General features: G+C 54.6%; 5 non-coding genes across 5 annotated transcripts; 3 read left to right on the forward strand and 2 right to left on the reverse strand.

Moving 5' to 3' along the window:
- The first annotated feature begins 3,254 nt into the window (after positions 1-3,254).
- TRNAT-UGU lies at positions 3,255-3,328 on the forward strand. The gene has a single exon. It is a non-coding gene; the product is annotated as a tRNA-Thr (tRNA).
- A 7,003-nt stretch (positions 3,329-10,331) lies between these two features.
- On the forward strand, positions 10,332-10,404 carry TRNAK-UUU. Its single transcript has one exon. It is a non-coding gene; the product is annotated as a tRNA-Lys (tRNA).
- A 6,423-nt stretch (positions 10,405-16,827) lies between these two features.
- On the reverse strand, positions 16,828-16,921 carry TRNAI-UAU. The gene is made up of 2 exons: positions 16,884-16,921; positions 16,828-16,863 (listed from the first exon to the last, which is right to left on the reverse strand). It is a non-coding gene; the product is annotated as a tRNA-Ile (tRNA).
- A 767-nt stretch (positions 16,922-17,688) lies between these two features.
- Positions 17,689-17,762, forward strand: TRNAN-GUU. Its single transcript has one exon. It is a non-coding gene; the product is annotated as a tRNA-Asn (tRNA).
- Positions 17,763-18,518: 756 nt separating this feature from the next.
- TRNAM-CAU lies at positions 18,519-18,590 on the reverse strand. Its single transcript has one exon. It is a non-coding gene; the product is annotated as a tRNA-Met (tRNA).
- Positions 18,591-19,019: the final 429 nt, after the last annotated feature.

Consider the following 19,019-nt stretch of genomic DNA (forward strand, 5'->3'; position numbering starts at 1 on the left):
AGGCCAAAAATAGCTGTTGCCACTCAAGAGAGATCTTGGAGTCACTGGGGATAGTTCTCTGAAAACTCAGTGTGCAACGACGGTCAAAAAAGCAAAGAGAATCTTGGGGATCATTAAGAAAGGGCTAGAGAATAAGACAGAAAATATCATATTGCTTATGGCCGACCACATGCATTGGCCTCCCCTCAGACAGGGGACTTATAGGCCGTTCTGCCAGTTGGCGTTGGCAGCAGCAAGGGCTGGGTTCAATGTCTAGGAGAGGAGAGCAGCAGAGACGCAGGAGGAGAGAGAGTCCTGAGAGAGAAGCAATGAGAGCAGAGTGCAAACCAACCAGCTGAGGGTCTCACAGGAGTCCTGAAATAACAGTAGCTCCAGGTCCCATCAGGGCCACCCAGGGGGGAGGGTAAGTGGAGCAATTTGCCTTGGGCCCAGCAGGGGCCCCCACAAGAGTTTTTTGGGGTTCCTGGAGTGGGGTCCTTCACTAACTCTGGGGGCCCCGGAAAACTCTCATGGGACCCGGGCCGCCGGAGATTCTTCCGCTTTGGCAGCAATTCGGCAGCGGGGGGGTCCTTCCGCTCCGGGACCCGCCGCCGAAGTGCCCCAAAGTTATTTTATTCGAATTTCCTGAATCGAGTTCATACATTCAATGTTATTTGTCCCCACTAAAGCGTGTGAATTCGGGGGAGTGCGTCCACAGTACCGAGGCTGCATCGAGTGGCAGAGCATTGCACTGTGGTAGCTATCCCACAATTCCCGCAGTCTCTGCCACCCATTGGAATTGTGGGTTAAGCTCCCAGTACATGATGGGGCAAAAATATTCTCACAGGTGTTTCTGGGTGTGTGCCGTCACTCACTCCTCCCTCCGTGAAAGCTACGGCAGAGCCATGTTGCCAGCATACGGTGCAGCACAGTGCACCAACTGTCTCCTGGTATGTTGAATCCACTTCAAATGTCCTCTCCTCTTTCTATCTACATTTTCATCTAATCATTTCGCACCATTTCTCGGTCATCGTGAACAGGGCCTCACAGCTTCCAACACTTTCTCCAGATTGTCTGTGCTGGGCTCCCGTGGAAGCTACAGAAGGCAACAATTCCCCGCCATCTCTTGGCCATCATGAACAGAGCCGCACAGCTTCCGCAGCAAAATCTGCAGGTCCAAATCAAGTCTCTGGAGTACATCCATAGCTGGGATGGGTCATTCAGTCCTTTGTAGAGCTTCAGTTTGTAGCAAAGTCCCTCCAGCAGTATTTGCCTTCTCTCAATGGGTCAATTGTGTAGCTGATGGTCCTTAATGGGCCATCAAGCAGGCTAGGCAGAACTGACACCAACTTGTATGGCTGGGGTGTTCCCCAGAAGCAGAGCACAAGTTTGAAATACGAGCAGCATAGAGCCAATATTCATAACGTCAACTACAAAAATGATACACATCTAGAGATAGCATCATTATAATCAGCCAATCAGAACCTCTCCATAGACCCCTTACACAACAACCTTTCTACAATATTGGCTGCAAATATAGAACAGTGGTTGCAACGGTGATCTATACAGTTACAGATTATGTCAATAATGTCACAGGAGGTGACACGCCACCAGTGAGACTGATACTGGAATACTGCCTTCAGTTTTGGTGTCCTCATTTGAAAAAGATGTTGTGAAACTGGAGCTGGGGCAGCAAAGAGCCACCAAATGTTCTGAGGGCTGGAGAAAAATGTCTTCTAGGGAGCTATTGAAAGACCTCAACCTGTTTAGCATATCAAAAGAAGATTGAAAGGTGACTTCATTGAAGTGTTGAAGGGCCTTAATGGAGAGAAAAGATTGGCTATTAAAGGGCTCTTGAATTTAGCAGGAGAAAGACATAACAAGACCCAATGGCTGGAAGGTGAAAAGAGAAAAATTCATATTACAACTAAGACACAAAAATTCAACAGCGAGGATGTTTCACCACAGGAACAAGCTACCAAGGAAAGAGGTGGATTCACCATCTCTTGATATCAGTTAATGAAGACTAGATGCCTTTCTGGGATGTGTTTGCCCCAAAAGTAGCTCTTGTGTCATACAGGAGGCCTGTGATATGCAGGGGGTCAGATTAGATGCTCTAATGGTCTCTTCTGGCCATAAAGTCGACTAATTTCTGAAAAAACTGAGTGTAGTATTGGGAGCAGCGTCTGATGTTTTCCTGTCTAGCTGGCTTGCTTCCTAGAATGAATGCTTCTTGAGTGGGGTGACCCCAGGGAGTAGCTCAAACCTCCAAAGTGCCTGGCCAGGGGCAGGACATTGGCACAGCAAGGGAGGGGTGTGGCAGTGACATCACAAAGGCCTTTTGCAGGACCTCAGACTATTGGTGGTGGGGAGGTGGTGACCTCACAGAGAGATGCTGACATCAGCCAGGCAGGACAGGCACGAGGGGCCAGGGAAACCTCAGAGACCCCTGTGGCTTTGCTTCAGCAAGTCTCCCTCTCCAGGTCTCTCTTTGAGGACTGAGAGAGTATTCGGGTTCCCGGACGTGAGCACCAGGAGGAACCTCTTTTGAGTTTTCTCCTTCCCTTTTCCTGATTTTACTAGAAAACAGACGTCCCTATTTAGACGGTAAGAGCCTCCTTGAGGGAAGGGGTGTCATGGAAGTGTCACTTTCAGATGCCGGTGCCCCTCCCCGCTTTGTAAGGAAGTTCCCACCACCCTGCTCTGTGTTCGCAGGGCGGGAGAGAGCAGCATCCACGGCAGTGATTTGCTCCTGGCTGCCGGAGCAGAGCAGCAGGCTCAGCTGTCAGAACTTCCCAGAGCGATGAAAGGGGAGGGGCCCATGGCTCTGTAGCAGGAATGCAGGACAGGCAAGTTCACGGCGGGCATTGTGGGATACTGGAGGAGGCCAGTTATGGTGATATAATGAACAGCAGCGTCTACTCTGTCACTTTAAGTTTGCTGCAAAAAGCTCTAGACCTCTCATCAAAGTCGTTTTATTTTGTCAGCAAAACAGGGCAGTTTTGTCGCCAGACATGGCATTGCAGTGTGTGCACCAGCCACAAGCTGCCGACCGAGAGAGCGTTGTGTGTTTTTCACACACCTGAGCAATATAATTCTGCTGAAACAACTTTGTAGTGCAGACCTGGCCAAAGATTCACTCACATACAGCTTGCAAGGAAAACGTCACTTGCTTCTCTGCTTTGCAGAATCCAAAGACAAGCAAAGCTTGTCAGGCCCTGGTGGCGATGGTAGGGAGTCAGGTGTGGGCAGACACTGTATTCTAATTACCCACAGGCACCATGGCTTAGCTGGCTAAAGCATCTGTTTTGTAAACAGGAGATCCTGGGTTCGACTCCCAGTGGTGCCTTGTTGACTGGTTGTTGGGACACCTGCTATTGGCTACTGTCAGAAGACAAGATTCAGAGCTAGACAGGCCTTTGGTCTGGCCCAGTGTGGTTTTTCTTATGGTTTAAATAACACTCCCAGGCACTGATAATAGAGTTACTGAAGGTTTGGGAGTTAAGAACTGATAGGTCAGTGGTACCATCCCCACACTGATGACCCGTCTCCCTCTGGGACAGGGGCAGGTCTGAGCTCTCACCCAAATGCTCATTGTGGCTGCCAGAATCTGTGAGCAGCTCATTTAGTTTACGGCAAAGGTTGAGTCCTGCTTTGTGCATCGTGTGTGAGAATGAAAATCCTAAGCTGCCATTTGAAATAACGAATGCAGCAGGACGTGTTATTGTCCCCGCCCCCAAGCAGACGGACCAATGGAGAAATGCCGTTGAGTCCAAGGTAACACTCCACTGCCATTTTACCTTTTTTGCTGGCTAAACTCCTTCTTATCTGCCCGGCCCAGGCTGTCCTCTGTCTCAGCTGCTGCTCCCGGCCTGCTCTAGAGTCAAACGCGCAGGGCCACCAGGGGAACAGAGGCTGGGACAGGGCAGCAGCCTGGGCTGGGCTGGGAAGATGCTGGGAGTTCTCGTTCCCTGAGAACTGGCCTGGCTCCCTTCTCAACAGCAAACAAATCAATTCCATGTCCCCTCCCTAGAAAAACCAGCTTGGAGCCAAGGGCAGCAGGGGACGATTCCCTCCAGTTCCCACCAAGGCAGGAGAGAAGCCAGGGTGTTTCTAGCAGAGCTTATGGAACTGACGTGGGGAAACCAGCCTTTAATAACAGGCAGTTCCAGTTTAAACTAAGTGTTTTTAACAATTTCTACAACATTAAGTAACCCTTCAATCCTTGTGTCACCATCCATAAAATTGCTTCAGCCTCCTAAGTGCCCAACTAAACATCTCTTCAAATCCAAGGGAGTGGAGATCAGTCAATGTTCAGAGTCATCCCACATAAAAGAACCATGTTGTGGTACATACTGGCCCCATCATGTGGCCATCGCTTTTCCCTCCTCCTCCAGAGTCAGAATGTGATCAGCTCCCACTGAGGGGGTGCAACACCCCTCCCTTGGTCTCTGTGCCAGAGCTCCTATCAGCTCAGCGTCCTTCCCGCAAGAGTCGGCTGCTGAGAGGGTTGCAATGGGGTAAATGAAGGCAGAGGAGGATTGTTCCTGATGGGGTTTCTTTGTGTTGCTTTGTGATCCTGCTGGAGGAAGCATGATTTGAGTTTGTTTCAGTGGCTTGGGTTGGTCTCAGGTTGTGACCCTGAGTACAGGGATTCCTGCACTTTCTGCTCTTAGCCCTTCAGGGAATGGACAATGGAGCAGCTTCAGAAATTGGATAGAAAGTAGCCTAAGAAAGTGTAACATAAGTGAGAAGAAAAACAGCATTGTCACCTCCCTGGTGGTCTAGTGGTGAGGTTTTGGCACTTTCACTGCTTTGGCCTGAGTTCAATTCCCAGGTAGGGTAAAAGTGACTTTAAACCAAAACTGTTTCAATTATTCTTCACTTACAACATAAACAAATCCCTGGTATTTTCCTGATTCCCCCCATCTTCCCAGTGTCTCCATGGCAGGGCTGGCTCCAGGCACCAGCACAGCAAGCAGGTCTGTGGGGTGGTCAATGGAAAGGGGAGGCTTCAGCAGCAATTGGTCCCTCTCAGAAGGAAGGACTTGAGGCCAAAAGCCGCAGAGGTAGAGCTGCAGTTGATTGCAGCTTTTTTATTTTTTTTTCCGCTTGGGGTGCCAAAAACACTGGATCTGGCCCTGCTCCATGGAAGACAATTTGTTAAATCCCAGATGAGTGGAGTTCTATCAGTTCTCAGTGACCCTAAGAACCAGCAGCCTCCAGGACAGCAGGTTTGGCCCTCAGAGGAGGGAATGTGTCCCCCATGCTGCTCTTAGGCCACTGGATGCTCTGGAAATAGGACAGCTCTGAGTGTAACCAGCAACCCAGCTGGGGATGTAGTGCAGCGGTAAAGCACATGCTTTCCGTGTGAGGTCCTGTATTCAATCCCCAGCATCTCCAGGTTCTTCTTTTCACCCTGCTGCTTTGCTCATGCCCAGAGGGGATGTGGCCCAGCAGTCTCCCTGCAGGAGTTTCAGTCCTGCTCAGTGAGGGGCAAGTGCCAATTGCATGGAAGGTCGGGGGCGGTTTCTGCTCCTAAGTCACCTCAGTACATGTAAGATTCCCACCCGCTGTGCTGCTTGGGACAAGGGTGTAGATGAGAAGGGCGAATCCTCCAGCACTGGAGGGAAAGGTCCCATCTGCACAGACTGAGAGGCAAGGAAACAGAGGGGAGAGAGGTTAGTGATTTACAGTGCTCAGAGAGGAGAGAGGTTAGTGATTTACACCCAACAGGGGACACTGTCTTTTTGAGTATCACAGGGGTAGCTGTGTTAGTCTGGATCTGTAAAAAGCGACAGAGTCCTGTGGCACCTTATAGACTAACAGACGTACAGGAGCATAAGCTTTCGTGGGTGAATTCCCACTTCGTCAGATGAATGGAGTGGGAATTCTGTGCCTGGCTAGCCAACTACAAAAGCAATTTCTCCTCCCTTGGTGTTCGCACCTCAGCTGCTAGAAGAGGGCCTCATCCTCCCTGATTGAACTATCCGCCTTATCTCTAGACTGATTCTTACCTGCATATTTATACCTGCCCCTGCAAATTTCCATGACATTCATCTGACAAAGTGGGGATTCACCCAAGAAAGCTCATGCTCCAATATGTCTGTTACTCTGTAAGGTGCCACAGGACTCTTTGTCTTTTTGAGGCGAGTGCAGCTTGCTTGGGATGGTGCTGACGATGGATAGAAAAAAGGCTGGAGTCAATGACTGATGAGACCACAGAAGGGGAAGGGGAATGGCAGCCCCACAGAAGGTCCTGGGTGCTCAGATGCCCCAGTTATTGCACCCTGGCCTGTCGTAGAGAGAGAAAAGACCCAGTGGGACCCGGCCCCCCTACAGTGATCCCATGGACAAGAACCTGGCTGGGAGTGGGGTGAAGGTTCCCTCTGGGCAAAGGGGAGCTGAAATTCCTCAGTGTCCTGGAATTTAAGCAATGGAAGCTTCAAACCCTGCACGGGTGTGGGCTGAGGTGCGTCAGCAGAAGGTTGGGCTGGACACGGGAGGCAGGTTTGTATAATTTTTGGTCGTTCCCAGAATGGGACCAAGTCCTGCCCCACCCCACAGCTGTGTAAGGCTCTGGGGGGGAGTTTGGATGTGGGAGGGAGAGGGATTGGGCTCTAGGAGAGAGTTTGGGTGCAGGGTCTGATCTCAGTCAGGGGATTGTGCTGCAGCAGGGTGTGTGGGGGGCAGGGTCTTGGCGAGAGTTTGGGTGCAGGTGTGGGGTCTGGGTTGGGGGTGCAGGAGAGGGTGAGAGGTGCAGCATTTACCTCAGGCATCTCCCGAAAGCAACCCACACCCCCTTCTGGCAGCAGCCCCTAAGTGGGAGGGCAGGGGACGTCTCTGAGCATGGCTGCCCGCAGACTCCACCCCTGAAGCTCCCATTGCCACAGTTGGCAGAGTTGGCTCTCGGGGCGGGGGCAGCACGTGGAGACCCCACCCCCCACCCCAGGGGCCGCAGGGACGTGCCAGCCGCTTCCGGGAGTGGCGTGCCACATGGAGCGAGGGTGGGCAGGAAACCGCCTTAGCCCCCTTGTGCTGGTGGTGGTGGTGGCAGGGGTCCTCTGGCTCTTTTAACTTGACCGGGGCAGCAGGCAGGACCAGCGGGGACACTCCCAAGGGCCTAACGTTGCTTTGCACAACAATAAATCTTGGAACAGGACAGAAATGAAATGGCAGCAGAACCTAAGGAATTAAAAGCCTCCGGATTCTTGTGTGTGCACTGACTCCAAACGGAAACTGTAATTTGACTCGCTTTGTGTCTGCGGCCGGTAAAATATCAAGCAAAGCCATTCCAGTGATTGTGACCCTGGGATTGAGGAGGCTTTAGTCTTATTAAAATGTAACTAGCATGTTACACTTGTGTTTTTAAAGGTGGCTTCCCCAAGCAATCCCAAGTTGTTCTTCCCACAGCTGGCTGATGGGGGGCAGCAGGGGATCTCCCCAGTCTGGGGGAATCTCTCTGGGCCCCACTGTTAGTTCTCCATCCTTTCTCCTCCTAATCACAGACACCCCTCCCCTCCCCATTATCAGTGTTTTGGAGCGACCCCTCCCTCCCTTGATGGGATACAGACTCTCTGTGACAGAGACTGACTGGGGCTCCTCTCTGCACAGCCCCAGTGGGGAAGGAAAGAGAACGGGTGGGGCAGGGCGGGGAGGCGGGGGGAGAAGATGGGCAGGAGTCAAATGGAACTAAACCAGAATCGAGGAGATTTTCTTCCTGTTAAAATGTCCTGGAGTCTCATCACTGAAAAGCTGCATCTTGAGTTAGGTTTGATGCATCAGCCTTTCAATTACCAGGCAAAGGTGTGAACCCCAGAGACTGATAACTGCCTGCTTCCCAGTTTGCTCTAAAAAGCACCTGCAGTGGTGCAATTGGTTGGTATAAAGGGGGCTACTGCTGGGGTTATGAGTTCAAGCCTTGTCTGAAGCACTGGTGTTCATTATCCATGTAGTTTCCCAAGCTTGCTTTGCCCAATGCATAGGGAAAGGAGATTGAGTTTTAACATGTGGCAGTGGGTGTCCAACTTGGAAACATCCCCCCTGTGCTGCCATTAGCTCCAGTACATTATTCACTGGCAGGGAGAATTGATTTATTTGCTCCTGTGAAAGCCGCCAGGACAGGTCTGTGGGCAGCAGAGCTCCCTGCTTTTTCCAGCACACCCCTGGCTCCTTCCCTGCCCCAGTCACTGCTGCAGGAGGATCCTATATGTACTGAGCCTAAACATTTCACTGGGCCGCCTTAGCACAGCTGGCAGCATGTCAGCCTCATAATTTGAAAGTCTCGAAGCTCAAGCCTCAGAGAAAGAAATGGTTCTGTTTCCTGCTTTGGATTTTCTAAAGGAATTCAGAGAAAAGAAAGTAGAGGAAAGTGGTTTTTAGACACCCTCCCACCCATCTAACACACAGAGGCTTTTCCAAGGCATTAACTTTTCCTTCTCTGTGCAGTTTGTATTCTCCATAGAGCAAAATAAACCAAAAACATGCAAGTCTAAGCCTAATACAGTACAAAACTCAATACAGATCAAATCTCACCCTCAGAGATCTTCCAATAAGCTTCTTTTGCAGACTAGACTTATTTCTTGTGTAAGCAGAGTCAGGATGAGATCTACCCTGACATCTGGTGGTACATTATGAGGAGTGGGCAAAGGAATTTTAGGAATGTGCATTTGCATTGGTAAACCCACTCCACTTAGCATAACACACAGCAGCATGGGATGGTTATTTTCACACTGTGGAATCCCCAATTTCTTTGTTATTGGGGCAGGAAGGAAAAAAAAGTGCTGTTACCTTAATTATGTGAATGAGGAACTATGAGACTGCTTTATGACAGAAATGACTCAACCTACATTAAATGGTACTTGCTAGACAAGGGACAGGGGTTCCAAAACCCAGTGCAGGGAGAGAGGTTGGGGACTGGTTTGTGTACCTGATGGTATGGGCCCCTTTTGAGGGCCTGGAACACCAATTGCACTTCCTCCTTTCTCCACTGTTAAAGAGCAGAGCTAATTTTGAATCCTTTAGGAGTCCACCTGGAGGCTGGTGACCTAAATTCACGTTGGGCCAAGGTGGCACTGGGGCTCCTCTACTACAAGTTGAGACCACTAAGAGCTGAAATCACTAAAAGAGCTAAGCTTACTGAGCTGAGATCACTGAGTGGGGGAGCCTGAAGATCGATCGCTAAGCAGCTGGCAGAGCGGAGCAGTCTGCAGCACGTTGGCGCAGCCCGTGGAACAGTGAGCAGTGTGGCGCAGTTCGCGGGGACGGCTGATGCGGTTCACGGGTTGGCTGGAGGAGCGGCACAGCTGGTGGAGTGGAGCCAGTCGTGGTGAAGGCTGCAGCAGAACTCCACGGAGAAGTGGGGCAGTCGGCCCTGGCCCATGTAAGGTGTCCCTTAACACCCTGTGTGTGCCCCCCCCAACATTTCCACCCAGGCTGGGGGGGGGGGTAAAACTCTGCAGATAAACTTTTGAACTCTGGGGTGGCACTGACCAGAGACAGAGACTCTTGGGTTGTTGGACTTTGGGGTGATTGGACTTAAGACTCTAAGGGGGAAAGGACAGTGCCAAGTGTACTTGGAGGTGGGTTTTTTGCTTATGGTTTGTGTATAGTCCTGGTTGTGGTGTCTCTCCAACGTGATGCCGCATTGTTTCCCTCCTTTATTAAAAGGATTTTGCTACACTCGAACTCTGTGCTTGCGAGTGGGGAAGTATTGCCTCCTAGAGGCGCCCGGGGGGGGGGTGGTAGGTAATTGTCCCAGGTCACTGGGTGGGGGCTCGAGCCAGTTTTGCATTGTGTTATTGAAACGGAACCCCTGGATACTGAACCCGGCCCTTGTTGCTGCCAGCTCAGAGGGGCAGAAGGGTTACACTTGTCTGGGCCCAACCTTTTCACCTGGTATAGCCCTTGTTCCAGCTCAGGTGGTAGCTAGTGCAACGTCACAGCAGGGAAAGGGTTTTACTGCGGCACCTGGGAGCAGTTGAGTTTCATGTTCAGGCTGTGGTATGAGTTCCTCCAGGTTTCTCGTAAGCACACAGGGACCTTAGCGGGTGCTCTCGATACAGGAATGGCCCAGACATGATAAAGTGATGGGAATTGCATTGTCCTTTTTTATTTTTGTATTTCCAATGACATTTCTGTTTGTGATTTTGTTTTGCTTTGTATAACTGTGTTTTCTCCTGGATTTGTTATTTAACTAAAAAAAGAATAAGGCCTCAGGGCACTGGATGGAGGAGCAGGCTGGGGCTAGGACTGCTAAGAGAGCCAGAGTAGCAGGTTTTCTGTACTGTTTCCTGCTCTCATTTTCTTGATTAGTTTCTCTTCTGCATGGAATTTGCTTCTTTGAAACGTGAGCCTGACTAGCTCAGTTGGTAGAGCATCAGACTTTTAATCTGAGGGTCCAGGGTTCTAGTCCCTGGTCAGGTGAAAAATAACCCCTCCCTGTTGGATATTTCCCCCAGAACTGATGAAGGCATCTCTCCAGGATGTTATTTGAATCACTTTTTTCCCCCAGGAATTCACCTTTCACTAGGAAGGGCCATGTACTGCCTGGGACTGAAGGGGAAACTTCCTCACATGCCCACTGGCCTTTCCCAGTCTGGATTAAGAAAGGCCTCTGGGAGGTGCAGCAAACTGCAGCATGACAACTTGGTGAGCAAATGCAGTGCTGCCCGCACAGGGTCATACACACCAGAGCTCAGCAGAGGTCTGGGGGTTCCCTATTGGTCCCATGGTGTAAGGGCAGCACTCGGGACTTTGAATCCTGCAATCTGAGCTGAAGTCTCGGTGGGATCTGAGGACAATTCCTGTGCCACAAACACTGCTGGGTCTTCCAAGGCTCTATCTTGCTCTCTCCAATGCCATGAATGCCTGTCTTTCACCCGCTAGCTGTTGTGACTTGAGCACAAGAGGGGATGTTTGATCCAGAAGCCTGGCCATGCCTGGAGTCCTGTAGGTAGGGATGCGAGCTCCATTTCCTCTCAGGCCTGAAGCTGGGCTGCAGCCTGGCCTAGGAGGCAGCCCTATTGGTTGACCTACTGGCCCAAAGTAACTTGGGCGGTGTTGTCTTTCCCCAGGGATGCTGAAGGGCCTAAGGGTGGGAGGCTCAATACTCCCCCCTATCAGTCAGGGCGGAAGAGGAGGGCTGCAAGAGTGGGCAGGTTGATGGCTGGGCCTTCTAGCATTCGGTTGGGGTTGAGGTGGGGAACGCGAACTGGGAGAAATGGTTGCTGGCCTGTGAGGAATGGCTCAGCCGGTGGCGTAAGTGGACCTTGTCATTACCTACAAGGTTGTGATGCTCAAGACCCATCTGTGGGGAATTTCCGCAGCCAGGTATTTCCCCCTGCTCCACGAGTGCTGCTGAGACCGAACACGATGGCCTTCCACTTCTTGTGGGGCCATAGGACGTCCCTACCTAGTCAGGAGAACTGTGGCTTTTCTGCTGTATTAGAAGGGGGGTTGGTCCTGGTGGGCTTTGAAGCCTTTTACGGTTCTACTGTTTTGTTTTTCAATTTTCAGTGGTGGCTCAGCTGGAGAGCAGGTCAAAGCCCAAAGCCCTGCCCCCGCCCCCCTCGCTCCACCCTTCCTCCAAAGCCCTGCCCCCCCGCTGTGCCCTTCCCCAAAGCCCTGCCCCTGCCAAACCCCTTTCCCCAAAGCCCTGCCCCTGCCCCCCCTTCCCCTGAGGTCCTGCCCCCGCCCCCATAAGCCCTGCTCCTGCCCCCCCTCACTCTGCCCTTTCCCCAAAGACCTGCCTCCACCCCCCGAGGTCCTGCCCTCACGCTGCCCCTAACCCCGAGGTCCCCCCTCACATCGCCTGTTCCCCCTAATCCCTGCCCCTTTCCCTGAAGTCCTGCCCCGCCCCGCCCCGTCCCTTCCTCCAAGGCACCACCCTCACATTGCCCCTTTTCCCCAGCACCCCACCCTCACTCTGCCCCTTCCCCCGACTCCCCACTCCCACATTGCCCCCCCCGATACACCCCTCCCCTGCACCCTTTCCCCAAGGACCCACCCCCACATGGCCCCTTCCCCCGAGTTCCCGCCCTTGAGCTTCCCTTTCTCCTCGAGACCCCGCCCCTGCACCACCCCTTCCCCCTGAGACCCCGACCCTGCACCGCCCCTTCCCCCTGAGACCCTGCCCCGCCCCTTCCCCCCTGGGACCCCGCCCCTGCACCGCCCCTTCCCCCCTGGGACCCCGCCCCTGCACCGCCCCTTCCCCTGAGACCCCGCCCCTTCCCCCTGGGACCCCGCCCCTGCACCGCCCCTTCCCCCTGAGACCCTGCCCCGCCCCTTCCCCCCTGGGACCCCGCCCCTGCACCGCCCCTTCCCCCCGCGCACCCCGCCCCTGCACCGCCCCTTCCCCTGAGACCCCGCCCCTTCCCCCTGTGACCCCGCCCCTGCACCGCCCCTTCCCCCTGAGACCCCGCCCCTGCACCACCCCTTCCCCCCTTGAACCGCATGCCTCCACCACCCCTTCCCCCTGAGACCCCGCCCCTGCACCGCCCCTTCCCCCTGGGACCCCGCCCCTGCCCCGCCCCTTCCCCCTGGGACCCCGCCCCTGCACCGCCCCTTCCCCCTGAGACCCCGCCCCTGCCCCGCCCCTTCCCCCTGGGACCCTGCCCTCACATTCCCGCTAGACCCCACCCCTGCAGCACCTGTTCCCTCTAATCCCTGCCCCTGCATTGCCCCTTCCCCCGAGACCCCACCCACATGCTTCCCCTTTGCCCCGAGACCCTGCCCTCACAGCGCCTCTTCCCCCAAGTCCCCCATGCCACACTGCCCATTTCCCCCTGAGTCCCCGCCCCCACACTGCCCCTATGACCCCACCCTCACATTGCCCTGAGACCCCGCCCTCCCACTGCTCCTTCTCCTGAGACCCCGCCCCTGCACCACCCACTAACAGGCCAGACCCCGGCGGGGGAGGGGGAGAAACATGCTGTGCTCTGCCACAGACTTCCCGAGTGTCCTTGGGCACATCACTCAGCCTCTCTTCTCCCGTCCAGGAAATGGGGCTGGTGGCGCTTCCCGCCCTCGCACGAGCTGGGACGAGAACTACCCTGTGAATTAGGAAGATGCTCCCAGTCCCCCTGCTCCCACCTCTAGACCCCCCTCTGCTCCCAGAGCCAGGAATAGAATCCAGAAGTCCTAGCACCCAGCCCCCTCCCTGTTCTGACCACTGACCCCCACTCCCCTTTTAGGCTCACTGCCATTTCTATCCACCCACCCCACCTGTCCATCCCTTTGCTGCAGGTTTCTGGGGTGTCACCCCTGCTCTGCGCTCCCCCAGTGCAGCCCAAGGCCTTTCCTCCCCCCAACCACACATCCTCTCCCCCTCATGCTGGATCGTCTGCTTGGCCCCCTGCCCCCTCTCGGGGTGCGCTGTGCGGCGTGGCTGGGGATTGTGCAATGGCCCAGCACCAGGCAACGCAGAACGTAAACCACAGGCCCTGCCCCACCCCACCGGAGCTGCCCTCCAGGTGCATTTGAGCCCAGCACCTTGCATCTGTGCTCTCCTGCCCCACGAGGGGTGAGCTGCAGTCCCCACCATGCTCTGCAGCAGAGAGAAGAGTCAAGCCAACCAGCCCATTTAGGATGGGGGAAACAACACCCTTTTTTCTGCACAGCCACTGACCATCAGCGGGATTCCTCCTCCCTCCTGTGCCTCAGTGCAACTAAATCTCCGCACCTAGACAGCCGGTCCATCCGCTGCACCCCAGTCCCCCGTACCTAAGCCTCCCTGCCAAAGCCCTGCACCTGGCTCCAGAGAATTAAGTCTCACATCTCGCTGGGAACTCGACTTCTTGTGCCCAGAGAGTCTCAACCCCCCTCAGTAGATGACCTGAGAAACACAGTGTCGTCTTCTCTAAAGAAGTACTTGGAGAATGTTTTCTAGTGTGACCACGTGGCCTAATGGATAAGGTGTCTGACTTTAAATCAGGCAGTTGAGAGTTCAAGTCCCTTCGTGCTTGTGCAGTTTTACCTTTGGGCTGAACGTCCTGCTCCCTTCAGGGCTAGAACCTCTTTTTGGTCACTCAGGCCAATGCTCTGGCTTCAGCTAGAGCCCCGGGAAGGAGTTGGGGGTTGGGTGTCACAAAGGCTGGGGCATGAGCCCCAGGTCCTTCCAGTCTCGCCTTTGCCCTTCCTGACTTGCCAAAGAAACTGGGTGGCTGCCCGGGCTAGAGTGTGGAGCAGTTTCCCTCTTCCAAGTGTGCGCCTGTCCCTGTGCTGGAGGGTACTTGCTACATAGCCCCTTGGGAGCCTGGGTGTTTCTCTGCTTCTCGCCAGCTGGGGAAAAGCCTCTCAGGGTAAAATCTCCTGCCCCACTGCCAAAGTGAGCACCTGGAGTGGGAACGGTAAGAGGCCCCACCAGGGGGGCTGGCCCTGCTTTCCTACCGTCTTCGATAATGGCCACAGAGCATCAGCAGCCGCCCTGTATGCTGGTCTGTGGGTGGCCTTCAGTGGGGTTTGGCCTGGCAGGGAGCAGGCTGGCTGGGGGTCTTTGTCGCTGTCTGCTGGCCACGCATAGGCATGGTCGTCCCCTCCTCTGAACAGCCAGAGTGAGTCTGTGCTTAGAAAGCAGAGACACAGGAGACTGGAGACAAGAGGGTGAGAAAGATTGAGAAAGGGCCTATGCAGACAGCCCACACCACAGGGACGCTGCCTGGTTAAGGGATGTGGAGGCACCAAATTGCCCCAAATTTCCCGGTGCCCTGCGCAGCTGCGTACTGCTCCAGCGGGGAACCCGATCCCCCGGCTGGCTGAGCCGGCCAGGAAAGCTGCCCCTGCCCCTGCTCCACCTCTTCCCCACAGCCCCCACCCCTGGTCTGCCCCCACCCCCCTCTTCCCACCCCTGCTCCACCCCATCCCCCCCCACTCCGCCCCTTCCCCTGAGCTACACCCCGGTGGACGGCAGGAGGGATCAGGCGCACCTGGCACTCACTGGGTGGTGGGAAGTGGAACGACCTGGCCCCAGCCTGCTCTGCTCCACTAGCTCCCAGCTGCGCCACTGGTGAGTGCTGGGGGTGCGTTTCCCCCCCAACTTCCAAGGCTGGGAGCAGAGTGCAGCAGGCTGGGGCCCGATCACTCCACTTCCCGATGCCCCGTGAGTGTGGGGTCGGGCCTGCCCTGCAATTACCGGGCAGCGGGAAGTGGAGTGACCTGGCCCCAGCCTGCTCCGCTCTGCCAGCTCGGGCTGGGGGACGGGGGTGCCGTGTAGGGCACCAAAATGTCTAGGGACAACCCTGAATAGATCATTTTCCCACAGGGACCGATGGCTGTTAGACTAGAGATATTCAGGCTGCCTGTACAGGCCTAGACTTTAAGAACTCAGGTGTATTTTTATCACTTAGCTAGTGACAGGGCTATAAAAGAAAGACCCAATATCCCAGTCTGCCTGCGTCTGGGCCTTCTCTCCCTAGGAGAGTCTGAGCCTTGTTTGTAGGCGAAGGCCTTTGGCTAAGCAGCAGGGGCAGCCATAAGCTGGGAAGCGAACGGTCCCATCCTCACCTCCCAAACCCATCACACTGAACTAAGGTGGGGTTGGGCTGTTAGGAAGACGATCCTGTCCCGATAGTGCCCATCACCACCAGATAACGAAACAGATCTTAAGGGAGCATCCGGTCTGGCAAGAAATCCCTTCTCAATGGTTGTGGTTGTGAAACCCTCATTTCTGTAGGGTTTAGCTTTCTGGCCCCCACTTTTCTATTGTCAATCTGTCTGGTTCGCTAATTGTTTCTGTCTGCTGCAGAATTAATTTTGCTGGGTGTAAGTTAATTAGGGGAGTGGGATGTAATTGGTTAGAGAATTCTGTTACAATAGGTTAGAATTGGTTAGTTACAATGACTGGTTAAGGTCTAGCTGAGAATATTACTGTATAAACTGGGGTCAGACAGGAAGTGGAAGAGGAAATTGGAATCATGCTAACGGGGGGATGGGAATAGGGAACAGGGACACAGACAAGGCTTTGCAGTGTCACAGCTGGGAAGGGGGATGTGGGGTAAACACTCTGCAGTGTCAGAGCTCATAGACTCATCGACTTTAAGGTCAGAAGGGACCATTGTGATCGTCTAGTCTGACCTCCTGCACAACGCAGGCCACAGACTCTCACCCACCCACTCCTGTAACAAACCCCTGGCCTATGTCTGAGCTAGCGAAGTCCTCAACTCGTTGTTTAAATACTTCAAGGTCAGAGAATCCTCCAGCAAGTGACCCGTGCCCCATGCTGCAGAGGAAGGTGAAACCCCCCAAGGGTCTCTGCCAACCTGCCCTGGAGGAAAATTCCTTCCCGACCCCAAATATGGCGATCAGCTAAACCCTGAGCATGTGGGCAGGACTCAGCTGCCAGACACCCAGGAAAGAATTGTCTGTAGGGATGTGGGGTAAACGCTCTGTGGTGTCAGAGCTGGGAAAGGGGACACTGGGGAACAGACTCTGTCGGTCTATAGAGATAAGCCCGACTGGTGTGAAGGGCTTCGGAATCTGCCTGCTTGGAAACTTGTAAACATCCCTTTGTCTGCGCTTCCGACTTCTGGTCTTTTGCTGCTTGCTGCCTGCGTGACAAGAGCCAGGGAAGTGGGCGGGGGAAGGGAAAGCCCTGTAACAATGGCTCCTTGCTCCTCTCCCTCCAGGCTCAGGGGTCAAGGATGGGCAGGACTCCAGGCTCTGCTTGAGGGATCCTGGCACAGGGGCTGGTGGGGGAGAAAGGATGGTAGATTCTCATCTGCGCTCTGGAGAGGAGGTAATAAGTGAAGGGGGCATTTTTGACTCCTCCCCTCCTCAATGTCCCCAGGGCTGGAAGTCTACATTCCACAGGGCCAAATGAGAGGGTGATGCCACTTGGTTAATGAAAACCAGTGCTCCAGGTGAGGTTTGAACTCACAACCTCAGCATAACTCCTCTCAGCACTGCCCTATAAGTACTGTGCGCTAACCAATTGCGCCACTGGAGCACCTGCTGTGACTCTCTAAAACCCCTAGGTTGATACAGGCGAGGGGTGACCCCAAAACATTCTCAGTGGGGCTGAAAGCAGGTAGCGACAAGTGTTGTACTCGGTGGGGTGGATTCTTCTTAAGGGTTCCGGGCACCATTTGACCCTTTTGTTCTTCCCTGTGTAATAACAGAGCTGATTAAGACTCAATGGAGAGTCTTGCTGCAGACCAACAGATCTGAAGTCACTGATAACCAGCTCTAAGCATTAGTCCTGCTTTGGGACAGCGTCTCTCATGCAACAAACTGCCCAGTCTGTGCTAGCAGTGAGGCTCCCTCACTAACAGCTGAAATCAGGGAGAGCTGTGTGAAGTGCAGGGACCCAGGGGTGCCTGAACAGGGGGGAACAACACCCCAGGACATTAAAAAATGGGAGGGCTCTGCCTTGCCACTTTGTAAAGACCGTAAGGGTGAGTGAGGGTGGGGAGGGGACGGAAAGCAGTGAGCGGGAGGAAGGATCTTGGGGTATGAGGCAGTGTAGGAGCGGGGCCTTGGGGAGGGGGTGGTGCAGGGGCGTGGCCTCAAGTGGAAGGGGTGGGGCTACTGCTTGGGCTCTGGTGGCCGCCACTTTTAGGCAGGGACACCCCGGGGGGGGGGCAAGTGGGGCAAAAAACCCTCCATACCAGTCCAGTTCCTTGCGGTTGCTTGTCTATCCACTGCATGCATGTGTTATACCGTACCCTGAGCTGATGCCCGGCTTTTGTGCTCAATACAGCCTTGCCCCTCCGTGTCTCTGTGGCGCAATGGGTCAGCGCGTTCGGCTGTTAACCGAAAGAATGGTGGTTCGAGCCCACCCAGGGACGACGCTAAGCCTGTGCTGCTTCCCTGAGGCCTGTGGGGGAGCCTCAAAGGTCCCATTTTGCTGCCTCTTGGCCTCAGTGCTTTCAGCTGGTGGTCCAAAGAGCAGGCTGGATGCCATTCAGAAACCCATCTGCCAGCAGCCGTGCCAGAGGCTCAGGCTTAATCCTCAAGGCCGAGCACAAAAACTTTCAGCCGGGAACATTTCGCTCCCTTCCCGCCTCCGCCCAAGCGGCAAGGGAGAAGCTGAGGAGACAGGCCGGCTCAAAGACGCCTCCCTCCCACTTCCCTGTACGCTGTGCAAAGCTCTTGGCCTGCCTCATGCCTCGTCAGGAAAGCGCGGCCATGCGGCCCAAGCCTGAGTCACGTCCGCAGCCTGGCCTACCCCGGCTGACGGCCGCGCAGAGCCACGCGAGTCAATGGCAGGTCAAGTCGGGAGCCTCGGCTCTTTCCCCTGACAGCCACACACACAGCGCTGCCTAGCGCCCCCAGAGCCTCCCTCGTGTTCTCCCGCAGCAGCCGCCTGCCGGGGTGGTGGGAAAAGGGGACCAGGAAGCACTGCAGCCTCATTCCAGGACAGGAGGCCCTCACCACGCCTAGGCCTGCCTCTTGCCTTCAGCCCAGGCAGCCAGAGGTGCCGGGGAGCTCCCTGGCAGGCCGCTTCGCCTCAGCCACCTCTTGCCTCATGGCCTAGGCTCTTGGTGCTCTGCTGGTCACCGGCTCGCTTGAAGGCCCAGAGGGAAAAGAAACAAGCGCACGCGTAGCAGAGGATGGTTTCGATCCATCGACCTCTGGGTTATGGGCCCAGCACGCTCCCGCTGCGCCACTCTGCTGCTTCTTCACACCCTCCCCCTGCCACCTAGCTGCCACTATCCGGATTAGTGCCTTACACGCTCTCGTGCTGGCAGGCAGATGCGCAGGCTGCTAGGCAGCTGCCCTGGTCACAGGATTTTACAGCTTCTACAGGGTAAAAGGGATCTATTTGGGGTTTGGACCCCATTGGGAGCTGGGTAGCTGAGTGCCGGAGATGGGAGCACTTCTTAAACAGTTTTCAGTTAAGCTTTCAAGCTTGTGGGGGACGAGGTTCAGCCTTGGATCCGTGTCTGCAGCAGGCAAGCGCGTCTGGCTCAATCGCCCCCCCCCCGCTGTATTAGCAGACTAAAACCCGGAGCAAACGCACACGCCTTGCAAAGGAACAGGAGCCGGGATCTCGAACAAAAGTCAACTTTTTATTAAGATGACGTTCAAAGAAAAAAAAAGTG

This window comes from Mauremys mutica, chromosome 23 (assembly GCF_020497125.1).
Source record: "Mauremys mutica isolate MM-2020 ecotype Southern chromosome 23, ASM2049712v1, whole genome shotgun sequence".
In the NCBI taxonomy this organism is placed as follows: domain Eukaryota; kingdom Metazoa; phylum Chordata; order Testudines; family Geoemydidae; genus Mauremys; species Mauremys mutica.